Below are 13,678 nucleotides of genomic sequence, written 5' to 3'. Positions count from 1 at the left end.
GTGACGCTGGGGCTGTGGCGAAGGATGAGACACGGAATCCTTAGTTTCCACTGACGTCACTTTTAATTCTCACAAATATTGCGCAACAGTGCACAAATAACACGGAGCAAGCACACACAACGTGTAGACTTTAGACAACGACGAGCACAGGACACTGCGCAAACCACATTAGCCCCATATGATTACAAGACAATTCACAGGTGAGACGGATTATCACATGACACAACCATAATCACAGAGATCCACTGACGCAGACAAAGCACATGGACAACGTTAACACACGCCCAAAAGGGAGGGGCCAAGGTCCTCAACGTGACAGACGCCCCCTCCAAGGGCACTACCCGTCCCGGGGTGCCAACAGGACCGAGTGCCCCGAACCCATGACGATGGGCGGATCCGACGCGCTCAGTCCTGTGTCTGGGAGGTGCCCGCCCTTGGTGAAGCATCCGCCATGGACCACCTAGAACACCCTCCCTGGGAAGACGGGGGAAAAGACGTGAGACACATTAAACGGAACATTCACAAACACACACACAGGCAGGCTTACACATAGTGGCACGAGAGGGAAAAATGGGTTAGGCACACAAATGGGGAGACTAACAAACACTGGTACACACACACATGACATAGGCGCCAGGTTTCGCGCCAGGAGGAGTGCAATTAGGAGAGAGAGATCCGGAGCTGCTGGTGCTGTGTTGGGCAGTCCCCCTCCTGCCCTCGCTGCGAACACTCCGCTGGGCGCAGCGCGGCTGGCGGACGTGCCAGGTGCAGCACGGTGGGCGGACGTGCCAGGTGCAGCGCGGCGGGCGGACGTGCCAGGTGTAGCGTGGCTGGCGGACGTACCAGGTGCAGCGTGGCTGGCGGACGTACCAGGAGCAGCGCGGCTGGCGGACGTGCCAGGCACAGCGCGAGGGAGCTCCTCCTCATAGTCCATCAGCTCCTCCTCACCCTCCAGGACCCCCTCCATGGACTCAGCCGGGCTCTCACCCCGGGAATAGTCCATGGGGCTGGCCCTGGAAGGTCTGGAGGACGCGGTCTCCCCAGGAGTCCTCCTCCCTTTTACCGTTCCCACAGAGGAGGAAAGGCTCTCCTCCTCGTCCTCCGTGTAGGGGTCGCTCTCATACACTCCTGAACCCACGGACGGGGAATAGTCCTCTGCGCCGTAATCCACGGTGGACGCGTCGTCCTCCGAAGGAGGTTAATAGTCCCGCTGCTCTTCACCCTCCTGTACCGTGGGAGAGGGACCTACAGGCGGAGGGAGGTAATCCTCCTCCTCTGACTCCTGCTCCTCCTCCTCTTCACCGTAGTCGACGGTGGTGTCGTCGTAGACGGAGGGAGGGTACTCCTCTTCCTCCTCCCCCTCCCTGGCATTTTGATGTCTCTTCGGCTTGTCGTTCTGTGACGCTGGGGCTGTGGCGAAGGATGAGACACGGAATCCTTAGTTTCCACTGACGTCACTTTTAATTCTCACAAACATTGCGCAACAGCGCACGAATAACACGGAACAAGCACACACAACGTGTATACTTTAGACAACGACGAGCACAGGACACTGCGTGAACCCCATGTGATTACGAGACGATTCACAGGTGAGACGGATTATCACATGACACAACCATAACCACGGAGATCCACTAACGCAGACAAAGCATGTGGACAACGTTAACACACGCCCAAAAGGGAGGGGCCGGGGTCCTCAACGTGACACTAATCAGAAAGAAAAACATTAGTTGTGAGGTCCTCTCCAGCAATTAAATGGTTAATATATTTTACACAATTATTTGCAAATTCTTATAATTTGTCATTGGATGTGTGTTATTTTTTAGGTGAAAGTTTTTGAAGTTTATCATTCCAATTCAGGATGGGAGAACGCACAATGTCAGACATAGTCGCTGACACATGCCATGCAATTTATGAAGTGTTAGAAGATGAATATTTGAAGGTAAGAATAAATATTCTTTTATTCAAACAAGTACAACAGAACATCTGAAAATGACACTCGTGTTAAACAGTACCAATAACAACTTTAAACTCACAAGTACAAATAGAATGTGAAGTGATATAGTGTCATGAAACAATGATAAGAATGTTTTGTAATTAATAAATATTGTCACCTTACACCTCTCCAGGGAGTGGTTGGAAATAAAAAAAGTAAACAACATTTTCTCTATTGTCGTGAATTAGCTTGTCTTGTTTAAGTCGGTGAATATCGGGTTGGTGTTAGACTCATTTTGCTCAGTGAAAGAGGCATATGGGGAATGTGGATTGGGAATGGAATAAGCTATCTGTTGTATAGTAGAATTATATGTATGATGTTTATTTGAAGGGAAGGAAACTGGCTGCTGATTTGCAGATGGATACACTGACTGCTGAATATTAGAGGGGTATATTTGGATGCCGTTTGGCTGCTGAATTCTTGAGGGTAACCTGGCTGTTGGTTGAGCATACCAATCTGTGCCTCAAATATTATATTATTTATCCTGTTTTGAGAAATGTGACAGGTCATGGGAGGAAGCTGTTTCAGAGCACAACTGACATACTGCCCAAAAATGTCACACTCATCTGTGGATTTTGAATCTTTTGACTGAGATGCAGAATTTGCAATCTGTTTTAGTAATTGCAGTTCCACGTCATCACAATTTTTTTTATTGGATGCCCTATGTCTCTTCTTTGGTGGCAGGTTTGTTGACCTGGTAAGTGAGTCCTCACTGACAGTATTATCAGTATTTTCTGATGAGAGAACATCATCTAGAAGCTCATCATCTAGGGAAATGTCGTTGCTGGGTGTTGGTGATGGCTGCAACAGAAAATATACATTATTCAAGACACCACTATTTTATAACTATGACAAAAGACTAATAAAAAGATGAAAGACAATTATTCAAAAATAATGAAAATTGACATGATCATGCTTTCTTTACATTTCAGACCCCATCATCACAAGAAGACTTGTTGAAGGCTATCTATTGCTGAAGATTTTGCTGTCAAATGGGATTATCCATGTTGCATAGGGGCACTGGATGGAAAGCACATTACAATCAGACAAGCCCCTAACAGTGGATCCGAATTTTATAACTACAAACATTATTTCAGTGTATTGCTATTAGGCCTTGTAGATGCAAATTACAAATTTGTCTATGATGTAGGGGCAGCTGGACGTGCTAGTGATGCTGGTGTGTATGCTAATTCTACTTTAAAAAACGCACTAGATGGAGCTAGTCTTCAACTACCCCCTCCTGCAACTGTCAATGGGATGGCTGAGAAACTGCCTTTTTACATGATTGGAGATGACGCTTTCCCTTTGAGCACACAACTAATGAAACACTCACAGAGGCAACTGGACAAACCAAAGAGAATATTCAATTATAGAATTTCTCGTGCTCGTCGTACAGTTGAGAACGCATTCGGCATATTAGCAAATCGATTCCGTGTTTATCTCACCACAATTCAGCTTTGCCCTGATAAAGTTGTATATCTAATTTTGGCATCTTGTTGTTTACATAAGCTCCTAATTGACCGAAACAAGCAAATCTACCTGAGTGTGTGTGATGTTGAAGATACTGAAGATACTGAGGCTGGTAAATTCCTGACTGGTGCCTGGAGAAATGACCCACAATTTCTTGGCATGACACAAAATCATCAGAGGAACTCAAAAGAGCAAGCCAAGAAGCAACGTGAACAAATCACACAGTACTTCATGTCTGACATTGGCTCGGTTCCTTGGCAGGATCGCATAACCTCAGTGTAATTTAGCTCAGTTTACTTACCGGATTAATTGAGGACACGGTGGGTCTTGTGGCAATATAGGGTGCAAGGAATTGCAATTTTTCCAGTAACCACATTGTCCTCTTAGATGGATTCTTCCTCGCACTCCCATTACTGGCTGGCTTTTTACTTTTAGTATAGCAGTTGCGGAGCTGCTGCAACTTGTTCTTTACCCATTCAACTGTAAAATAAATTTTTAATAATAAATACATTTATAATAATAAATGTGGTGGATTTTGTCATAAGTCATATAATTGAAGGATTGTAATTTAATCATTAAGACAAAAGTAGGCATGCTCAAATCTGAAAGAAGCAAACACACAGGGGTGTTTCACAAACATACAAACAAACCTACCTGTCTGCTGCAATTTGATAGCCAAATCATGATAAGCTTGTTCTCTTTTAGCTCTATCTTTAAAGTTGGGTGACCGTACACAGTGCCGTTTCAAGGTATTTGGGGGCCCCAAGCAAAGACACCAACCGGGGCCCCCCCAACCTCCACACCAGAAATCTCATGCCCAAACCCCCCTCCGGCCAAAAAAAAAAACATATCTGGCCGCAGTCCACCTTCAAGAACCACAGCATATACACCTCAAACTAACTACTTTACAAATTTACTACTTGTAGCTGAACATAGCAGATTTAAGTATGGGATTACCCGGGACGTATATATTGTTTTTAGCCTACCTGCTGCTAAATTACACCATTTGTACAGGTAGGCCTAATTTATCCAGTGTAAATCATCACTTACCACTGTCTTGTGTTTTTTTTAGGGGTGGGCATAGATAAATTTTTTAAATCTAGATTAATCTCACTGAAATCTTGAAATTAATCTAGATTAATCTATATTAAAATGGCTCATATGTGTGCTACCCAAGTAATAACTAAAAGTCAGCTTTTGAGATAGGGTTTCTTAATACAGAGGGTGCATTAGACCTGGGGCTCATCTCCTGTTTCCAAAATGCATCAATGACTGCTTGAGGAAGCTGTTCTACTTTGATACTTGAAGAAAAAAACATACTCAATAAAATGTAGGCTACTCGTGTTCAACGGTTTATTCAGTTAAACATGAATTTGTAAGCCTACATACTGTACATTAAAAGGGGTTGATAACATGTTTATTCAGCTAAACATGATATTTGAAATGTAAGCCAACATTTAGTACATTTAATCTCACGGACATAATTTGGGGGGGACTTTTTCAAAAGCCGGTTTGGTCCTCTGAAGTTTTAACGGTTAAAAATAACTATTTAAATAGCGACGAATCTAGCGCTAGGACCATGCAGAAAACGACCGCTCCGAGCTCCGCTCCGGTAATATTTTACGTTCCTAAAAATGAATTTTCCATGAAGCAAACCTGGCGACTTCGTGGCTGCATCCATGTAAACACACGTACGATTTTTAATTCACAGGTTTGAAAACTCGTTCTCGCCCCTACTGTGCAATTTGGTTAGGAATACAGCCGAGCTAAACTGTCAAGTTGAAAGTCATCATAGTTTGCTTACCCATTTAGTAGATATATTAACGGCGATAATTTTTATATCGCCCGATAAGAGTATCAAATTAACGAACGCCGTTAACGGCCCACCACTAGTTTTTTTTGTGTTCCTCTTCCTTCTTTTGTTTTCTCTTTTGGCTTCCTGATGGATAAATTCGCTTCATGGTTAAGTTTCATATTTGCCGGCGTCTAAAACTTGGCTGTCTGCCAGGACAGTGTCTACCTGCCTTCAGCAGCTGGTGGGAGGGGCCCCTTGAGGGGGATTCTGAGAACAGTGTCATTGCTCATGACTTTGAGAATGTAAAGGGGGGCTCACACAGTTTGTCGCTGCATTTAATTCTTAACCTGTTGTTGTCTGGGGGCCCCAGGCCAGCTTGGGGCCCCAAGCAATTGCCTGGTTTGCCTGCCCCATCGCGACGGGCCTGACCGTACATCGTACAAACAACCGTAGTCAGGCCAGAGATCAACTAGCCTCTCTTCGAGCTGAAGTTCTTGGAGAGCGTCGGGCATTACGACTTGCTCTGTGTACGTTGCCATTTTCTTTCCGTATCTTTTCTTTCCGTATTTTTTTGTTTTATTGCCAAATTATTTATTATCTGTTCAACGTTCTGTACTTTTGATTAGTGATGGCCGTTAACGGCGTTAACGCCGAAGTGTCATGTGACTCCAAGCAAGCTTGCAATTGGCTGGTGATGAAATGTTGCTGAGCCAAATTGCTCGGCCGAGCGCACACGGTCAGATTTCGGCCACGCGTTCCAGAAAATATCAAACACGTTGGATAAATAATGTTTACAATAATTATTTACATATGAATAATTTGTAACATTTACATTTGTAACTGTAAATAATTTTTTCATAAACATATTTCCAGGTTCTTTACATTAAAAACACAATGTGCACAAATACTGTTAAATAAGTGAACGTGATTTTAAAAAGATTGTAATTTCTGTATAGAACATGTTGACATTTCAATGACAGATATTTTGTCATATGTGTAGAAGTAAAATAAATCTGTCTTCTCACGAATTTGTCTCTGTACATCTGCATCAATATAAATCCTCCCCACAAAAAAATCCTCCTAAGCCCACACCACAAAATCTCACCAGTGAAGCCTGCTGATTAGTAACTGACCTTGAATCTGCCAGTAATACACACGTGTCTTTTTTAGTTTTGAAAAGCCGTACTCCATATACAGATACTTACAGTCAATGTAATTCTTCACATTAGGGCATTTAAACTCGACCAAGCCAAACTGCTTGAAATACTTGGAAATACTTTAATTTTAATGTTGCATTTTCCAGATTTAAAAAAAGTGTTGGATTTTGGCTAAAGCATTTGAAAATGCTTGAAATGAACTGTGTTTCGTTTCACAACAAATAGCTATTTGACTGAATGGTTCGCTTGTATAACGTTACAAATATATGTTACAAATACATAAGAAATGTACCAACCTCTTGTAATTCCAGTGATAAACTCAAGAGCGCATTAAGAAGTTAAGATTGTGTGCTTTGAAAATAAACTACCATTAAATAAAATATTGCTAATTTGTTAGGCAAGGTATAGCTACTATGGGAGGAAAATCCTGCCAATAATAAAACTGAAATGAAAACACTAAAATGAAAATGAAAATACCATTTTGCCATTTCTTTTTCCATACATGTGTGAAAATATTATGACAAAATTAAAAATAAAATGAAATCACTTAATTTGCAATTTAATGTTTGGGTCATTCCAGGATTTTGGTACATTTGCTGTCCCACCATTTAAATTTCAAATGTACATATCCAAAATATCTAAATGACAAATTTTTTTTTAACATTGTACTTGTTATAAGACAAACTGTAAAATTTGGTGGAAAAATAAGCACCTTAGATATTATTCAAAAGACCGAATACCTTTGAACCACCTCAAAAAATGGCCATTTTCTCTTGTCCCGCACATTGGGTGACCAACTCCTTTGCCAAATTTAACAATTAAAATAAGCTCTAAATAAATTACTTCCTCTTGTATATTGTTGAAATGCATCTCCTTTACTTATGAAAACAACTTCTTTGGTCTACATTGTATTGCATGTCACAGTTTTTACACTATTAAGTTGTGTCCCACAACATGCGCGCAGCCCTGTTACCATAAGGAATTTTATCTGGCAGAGAAAGAGTTAAAAATATTTGTTTACTGGCACAAAGGAAGTTGCATCACAAGGACATTTCCTGCCCACATGGCAAGACCAAAGGTAAGTGCTCTAACAATTTTCAAGGTTTTTTTCCAAATAAGTTTGTCCAAGTTGTGTGTGTCACTCAGTGAATGCAACCCTGTTTCTCATATTGTAAGACTAATATTGAGTAGAGTCAAAATTTACTTTATATACTTATATAACCATATTTGTCCTTGGTCTTGTATACATAGCTAATTTTTACAGTTAGCATCTGTTCCTGGGGTAGACCACAACTTAGCCTAAATTTGCAACCCTGTTAGTCGCAACCCTGTTACTGTAAGTTGAGTAACAGGGTTGCATTAGAATAAACAGGGTTGCATATTTTCAGTTTGCTTTGACAAAACATTCAAATTAAAATGTTTTTACAGAATTCTGGCACACAATTAAGTGCCGCTGAAAAGCAGCGGCGCTACCGTGCTAGATGGGATGAGGATGCACAGAGGAGACAGCAGTACCTAGAGAAAGAGAGAGAGAAGTGGAAAAAAGACATTGAGACAGGAAAGAAGAAAACACAGAAAGACCGCACTGCAAGGGAACAGCGTGCCCAGAGAAAGAAATGGAGAGAGGCACATAGGAGGAGTAAAGAGAGAAAAAAAGCACTACAGACCCTAAGCACCCCTCCAGATACCCCTGAACCATTAGCCAGCTCTCAACCTCGAACCTCAAGGTCAGGATTTAAGTTAGATTGCTGACATGCAGGTTAGGTCATATAGGGAAATGTTCAAGTAAAATGAGGGAGTTTTTCAAGTTTGTGTATAATTCGAATTAGACAAATTTAGCAAAATTTCAAGTCAATATTTTGTATAATCAATTCCTTGTATGTCATTGTGGTGACAACTGATGCATATTTATATATATATATATAAATATTTATGTTTGTCACAGGCAACAGGAAAGTGGGGTGAGAAGAAAAAGAGCTGCCAAGGCCAAATCAACAAGAAAGTTGTTATTACTGGAGGAAAAGGTGAAGAAAGCCTATCAAAAGTACAGAAAGCGGATCCAACGCCTGACAAAAAACAATCCATCTCCCAGAACCAAGGTTAATAAATTGGTTAATCATCTCTCAGCTCCATCTCTGAAGAGAACTCTCGTTTCATTCAGCTGTAGTTGATGGAATACGTGCAAAGTATGCAAACACAAGGAAAGAGTATGACAAACTAATTGCAGGAATACTAACCAACAAAATCTTAAAGAAGTACAAGATGCAGAAAATGGCAGAAGAGGAATTTGGATTTTCCAGAAAGGCATGGAAAAACAGAGAAAGTTCTTGCACCCATGGAAGAAAGAAATACAAGAGCGTTGGAGCCAAACTTAGATCAGCAGTCACATCATTCTTCTTACGTGAGGATGTTTCGCGACTCACTACAGGGAAAAAACAAACAGTCACCAGACAGAAAAAAAAATGCAAAGGAGACTGTTGACTGATACACTAACAAATCTTTATCAGAAGTTCCTTGCAGAGCATCCTAATCTCCGTCTGTCTTTCTCACTCTTCTGCAAATTCCGACCCTACTGGGTAGTTCGCCCCTCACTTGCCGACCGCAACACATGTATGTGTAAGCTCCATGACAACCTGGAATTCATGGCCCGAAAGCTATACCAGCAACATGTTATTCACACATCAGATTTGGAGAGCTTAACAACATCAATTACCTGTGATACCACCAACAAAAGTTGCATGTATGGAGAATGTGAGAACTGCTGCAACAAAAGCTGTCCAGTGACAACCCACTACGCTGGTACTCATTCCATCACTTACCTGCAGTGGGTGACGGTTGACAGAAAACATCAAAACAAACCTGGAGTGACATCAAAAGTTACTCTGAAGAAAGAGATGGAATGCTCTCAAGAACAACTGCTGGCACAGTTTAACAGTTCGCTGTGGAAATTCAAGCGTCACATGTTCAACATTCGACAGCAGTACACTTTTTCAAGGGCCCTGAAAATGAATCTTCCCTCCAATGAATGTGTCATACACGTTGATTTTGCAGAGAATTATAGCTGCAAATATAGCTCAGAGGTACAGGCAGTTCACTTTGGTGCGTCCCACCAACAGGCTGTTCTGCACACAGGTGTGTGCTATGTGGGGAGTGAGACTCCTTTTTCTTTTTGCAGCGTGTCAGCCTCTAGGTTGAAAGGGCCATCTGCCAACACCTGGATCCAATCTTGAAGGATGTCAGAGAGAGATGGCCAGGTGTCAAAGTTGTTCATTTTTTGAGTGATGGACCCTGCACGCAGTATAAGCAACATGGAAATTTTTTCCTCTTTTCCACCAAGATCTTCAACATGGGCTTTACAAGAGGAACTTGGAATTTTTTTTGAAGCCAGCCACGGCAAAGGGGCCCCTGATGGTGTAGGTGGCTCACTAAAAAGAAGGGCTGATAGGCTTGTCAGCCAAGGAGTGGACATCCCCACAGCATCCTCCCTATACCAAGCACTGTGTGAGGGAGAATCTAAGATTTCTTTGTTTTACATTGAGGAACAAGCTGTGGAGGATGCTGCAAGTGCAATGCCAGCTAATCTCCCGTTCATACCTGCAACAATGATGATTCACCAAGTCCTTACTCTTTCTCCTGGTGAGATTCTCTATCGGGATATCAGCTGCCTGTGCTCTGCTACAGGCAAGCTTCAATGTGAATGCCAAGTAACCAAGAGTTTCAGCTTCAATCCCACAGACACCAGCACACTAGCTCCAATCCATCACCCACGAGAATTCGAGTGGCATAGCCCAAATGTTGTGGGGAAATGGTGTGCCTTGTTGTATGATGACAAGATCTACCCAGGAATCATTCAAGCAGTGAATGAGACCTATTGTCAGGTCAGATGCATGAGTAAATCAGGGCCAAACCGTTTTTTCTGGCCTGTAAGGGAAGATGTTCATTGGTACCCTTTTGGTGACATACTGGCTCTCATTCCTCCACCAGAGAATGTCACATTGCGCCACATGGCCATTGCAGCTGATGTGTGTGATGCTATAGCCTCTTGTGAAAGAGAAATATAAAGACATGTTGTGAACTAAAATCCAATGTGTTCATGTTCAGGCTTAGACTCCAGTGGGTCACTTTGTGGCCATGTGTTCATGTTCATTTATTTAAAAAATTCATGTTCAATTTTTATAATTCATGTTCAATTTTGATGAAAAGATTTTTAAGAGGTTTTAAACCTCGTGACTATTGACTTCAGTATAAAATGATAAGACTGTTCTTGATGATATAACATTGATGAGTTACATTAATGAATTCCATTTTGTATAGTTCATGCTCAATTTTGGTGAAAATGTTTAAAAGACGAGGTATAAAACCACATACCTGTTGAGTTCAATCTAAAATGAAATACAAAAAGATAAGTACTGTTCTATTGATACTACATTGATGAATCACATTCCTACTTGTTGTGTCTTCATGGAAGTTTGGTGAATAAAAAAGCATTTCAGCAATCCTGTGTAATGGGCTTATATTCATGGCATTTTATCGGGTCTTTACAGATTTTCATTCAACCCCCGCAACCCTGTTACTCAACCTCAACCCTGTTGCTGTACACATTTTTAACTAAAATAGTGTTGCATAATATCCTTGCAAATCTTGCAAATATTGATACCACTGCCCTTTAAATAGTTTGAATCATTCATTCTATGTACAGTTCAGCAAATATCTGAAAATAAAACTAATAAAAATAAAACCACAACACATATGAATTTTGACATTTCAGATAAGAAAGACTTTGAAAGTCAATAAAATGTAAGGAAACCAGTAATTACCTGAAATCAAATCGATAATTCAGTTGTATATGTCTTTCTTTACATGCTTTACAAAGATTTGCAAAAAAATATTTTAAAATAAAATTTTTACAGGATTTTAAGTATTGGAAACAGGGTTGCACCAAATATATTGCATACCAACTTACATCTAATTAAAAAAAAACTGCTTCCATATCTGAGATTGACGAATCAAACTTTTTGATAGTTTATAACCTGTAGATTATAAATATATGATTTAAAATGATCAAATTGAAGATCAAATTTTCAGAAGTTACCACCCCTGAAATGTACCAAAATCCTGGAATGACCCGTTTCACTCGAGCACGGGTCATATGTGACAAAAATAAAATTAAAATTAAAAAAGGAGGATTGGCTGATTTTCTTTTTCATTTTCCACTTTTCTTTTTCGTTTTCAACTTCACCAGCATGCAAATACATGTAAATTAACAGTAGGCAGAGCTACAACTACAGAACCTCCCGTGAAATCCAGAGAGGGCAGCACACAGCAACATGGCTGACATTTTACTAGAAACGGCAAATGAGATTATGAGGTTGGCGAATTCCCAGGCACTATCTATCTATCTATCTATCTATCTATCTATATATATTAGTGCTGTCAATTCCAGGTGCCGCGATTAAAAGTCCTCACCAGGATTTTGCTCAAGCTTGCTAGATTTTCTAATTAGCAATCCAGGTAAAATTAGTGGAATCAACACAATCCAGGAAGCCTGAGCAAAATCCTGGTGAGGACTTTTAATCGCGGCACCTGGAATTGACAGCACTAATATATATATATATATATATATATATATATATATATATATATATATATATATATATATATTAGAGGTGTGCCAAAAAATCAATTCATATATCAAAAATCGATTCTCATTTACTACGATTCAGAATCGATTTTCAATCAATCAATCAATCAAAGTTTATTTGTATAGCGCTTTTCACAACACATGTTGTCACAAAGCGCCTTACAGGATTTAAAAGGTTAACAATACTACGGGTCCAGAACCCTAATGAGCAAGCCAAGGGCGACAGTGGCGAGGAAAAACTCCCTAAGATAGTGGGGAATAGGAAGATTTTAAATGTCCCAAAATCGATTCTAAGTCGTGGTGAAGTCTCGCGTTACGTAATTACAAAATTACGCGAGACTTTACGCAGCATGTTCTGGGACACACTCATGCACGGAAAAGGTTCAAAACACATGGAGGAAAGAGATATTCAACCTGTCCAGTCTTCATTTAAGGCAAAAATATGGGTTCATTTTGGTTTTTACCGAATGCCGGGGAAGACCGAACTGGACACAATGTAGCTCGTGTGCAAGGCTTGTGTAACGCGGTGAGCACGGGAGCGTTAATATAGAGAAGGGTGAGAAATAATATAGAGAAGGATGGACCCAAGTGCCGGCTCGCAAGAGCAAGACGTTTGACACACGTCAAATGTATTAGCGAGAGGGAAACGCGCACAGTGACCCAGAACGAACAAACAAAACAACACGGAAGACTCAACGCACAAGAGAATAGAAAGCAAAACCGTGAGGGCACGGAGTAAATAGAAACAAAAAACCAATGCGGAAAATACAACGCGTGAAAAATAACACTAAACCGTAGTGAGACGGGAGGAAGAAACAAAACAACAGTAACTAAAAAACAGCGCAAATAAATGCAACGCGAAAACGAAACCAAGGACACAGACAGAAGTAACTGGCAAAAAACGCTGCAGCAAAATAAAACCCTTCCCAAAAATAAAGGCAAAATGGATAGGAAGACATACAGGATTGGGAAAACTTGAGATGGGTCAGGAAGCGACGCATGAGATACTCGAATAAGTAAAGAGAAAGCATAACAGAGAGGTGGCGAGACACCATTAAACGATAAGCAATCACAGAGAAAGCAGAGACTGGCTGAGAACGTACGGTTACGTCGGTTTAGTCTGGGACTGACTCTGGTGCCCCTAGCGACGGCTGGGGGAACTGCATCCGAGCCAGCCCTGAGAGCTCGCAAAATGAACCTCAAGAATTTTGGTAACAACAAAAACCATTTTATTTTACCAAAGCACTTAATTTTTGTTAATTAAATGTGAAAGACACTTAATTTTCTGTATTTGTCGTTCTGTCTTGCAAAGCAGACTGTAGTAGATCATGCAGATTTTATAGACTGAAGCAGACATTTTTATAAATCAAATCGTTTTTTGAATCGAAAATCGATTTTTAATTGAATTGTGGCCCCCAAAATCGGAATTGAATCGAATCGTGAGATAGTAAACGATTCCCACCCCTAATATATATATATATATATATATATATATATACATACTGCTCAAATAAATTAAGGGAACATTCAAATAACACATCCTAGATCTGAATGAATGAAATATTCTCATTGAATACTTTGTTCTGCACAAAGTTGAAAAATCATCAATGGAAATCAAA

General features: G+C 40.6%; 1 long non-coding RNA gene across 1 annotated transcript; it reads right to left on the bottom strand.

Moving 5' to 3' along the window:
• Positions 1 to 2,630: 2,630 nt before the first annotated feature.
• On the bottom strand, positions 2,631 to 8,392 carry LOC143512453 (uncharacterized). Its single transcript, XR_013130460.1, has 5 exons — positions 5,271 to 8,392; positions 3,768 to 3,946; positions 3,536 to 3,597; positions 2,922 to 3,016; positions 2,631 to 2,797 (listed from the first exon to the last, which is right to left on the bottom strand). It is a non-coding gene; the product is annotated as an uncharacterized LOC143512453 (long non-coding RNA).
• Between the last annotated feature and the right edge of the window lie 5,286 nt (positions 8,393 to 13,678).

This window comes from Brachyhypopomus gauderio, chromosome 4 (assembly GCF_052324685.1).
Source record: "Brachyhypopomus gauderio isolate BG-103 chromosome 4, BGAUD_0.2, whole genome shotgun sequence".
NCBI lineage: Eukaryota > Metazoa > Chordata > Actinopteri > Gymnotiformes > Hypopomidae > Brachyhypopomus > Brachyhypopomus gauderio.
The sequence above is the reverse complement of the archived record's forward strand: the minus strand, read 5'-3'. Positions and strand labels throughout refer to the sequence as shown.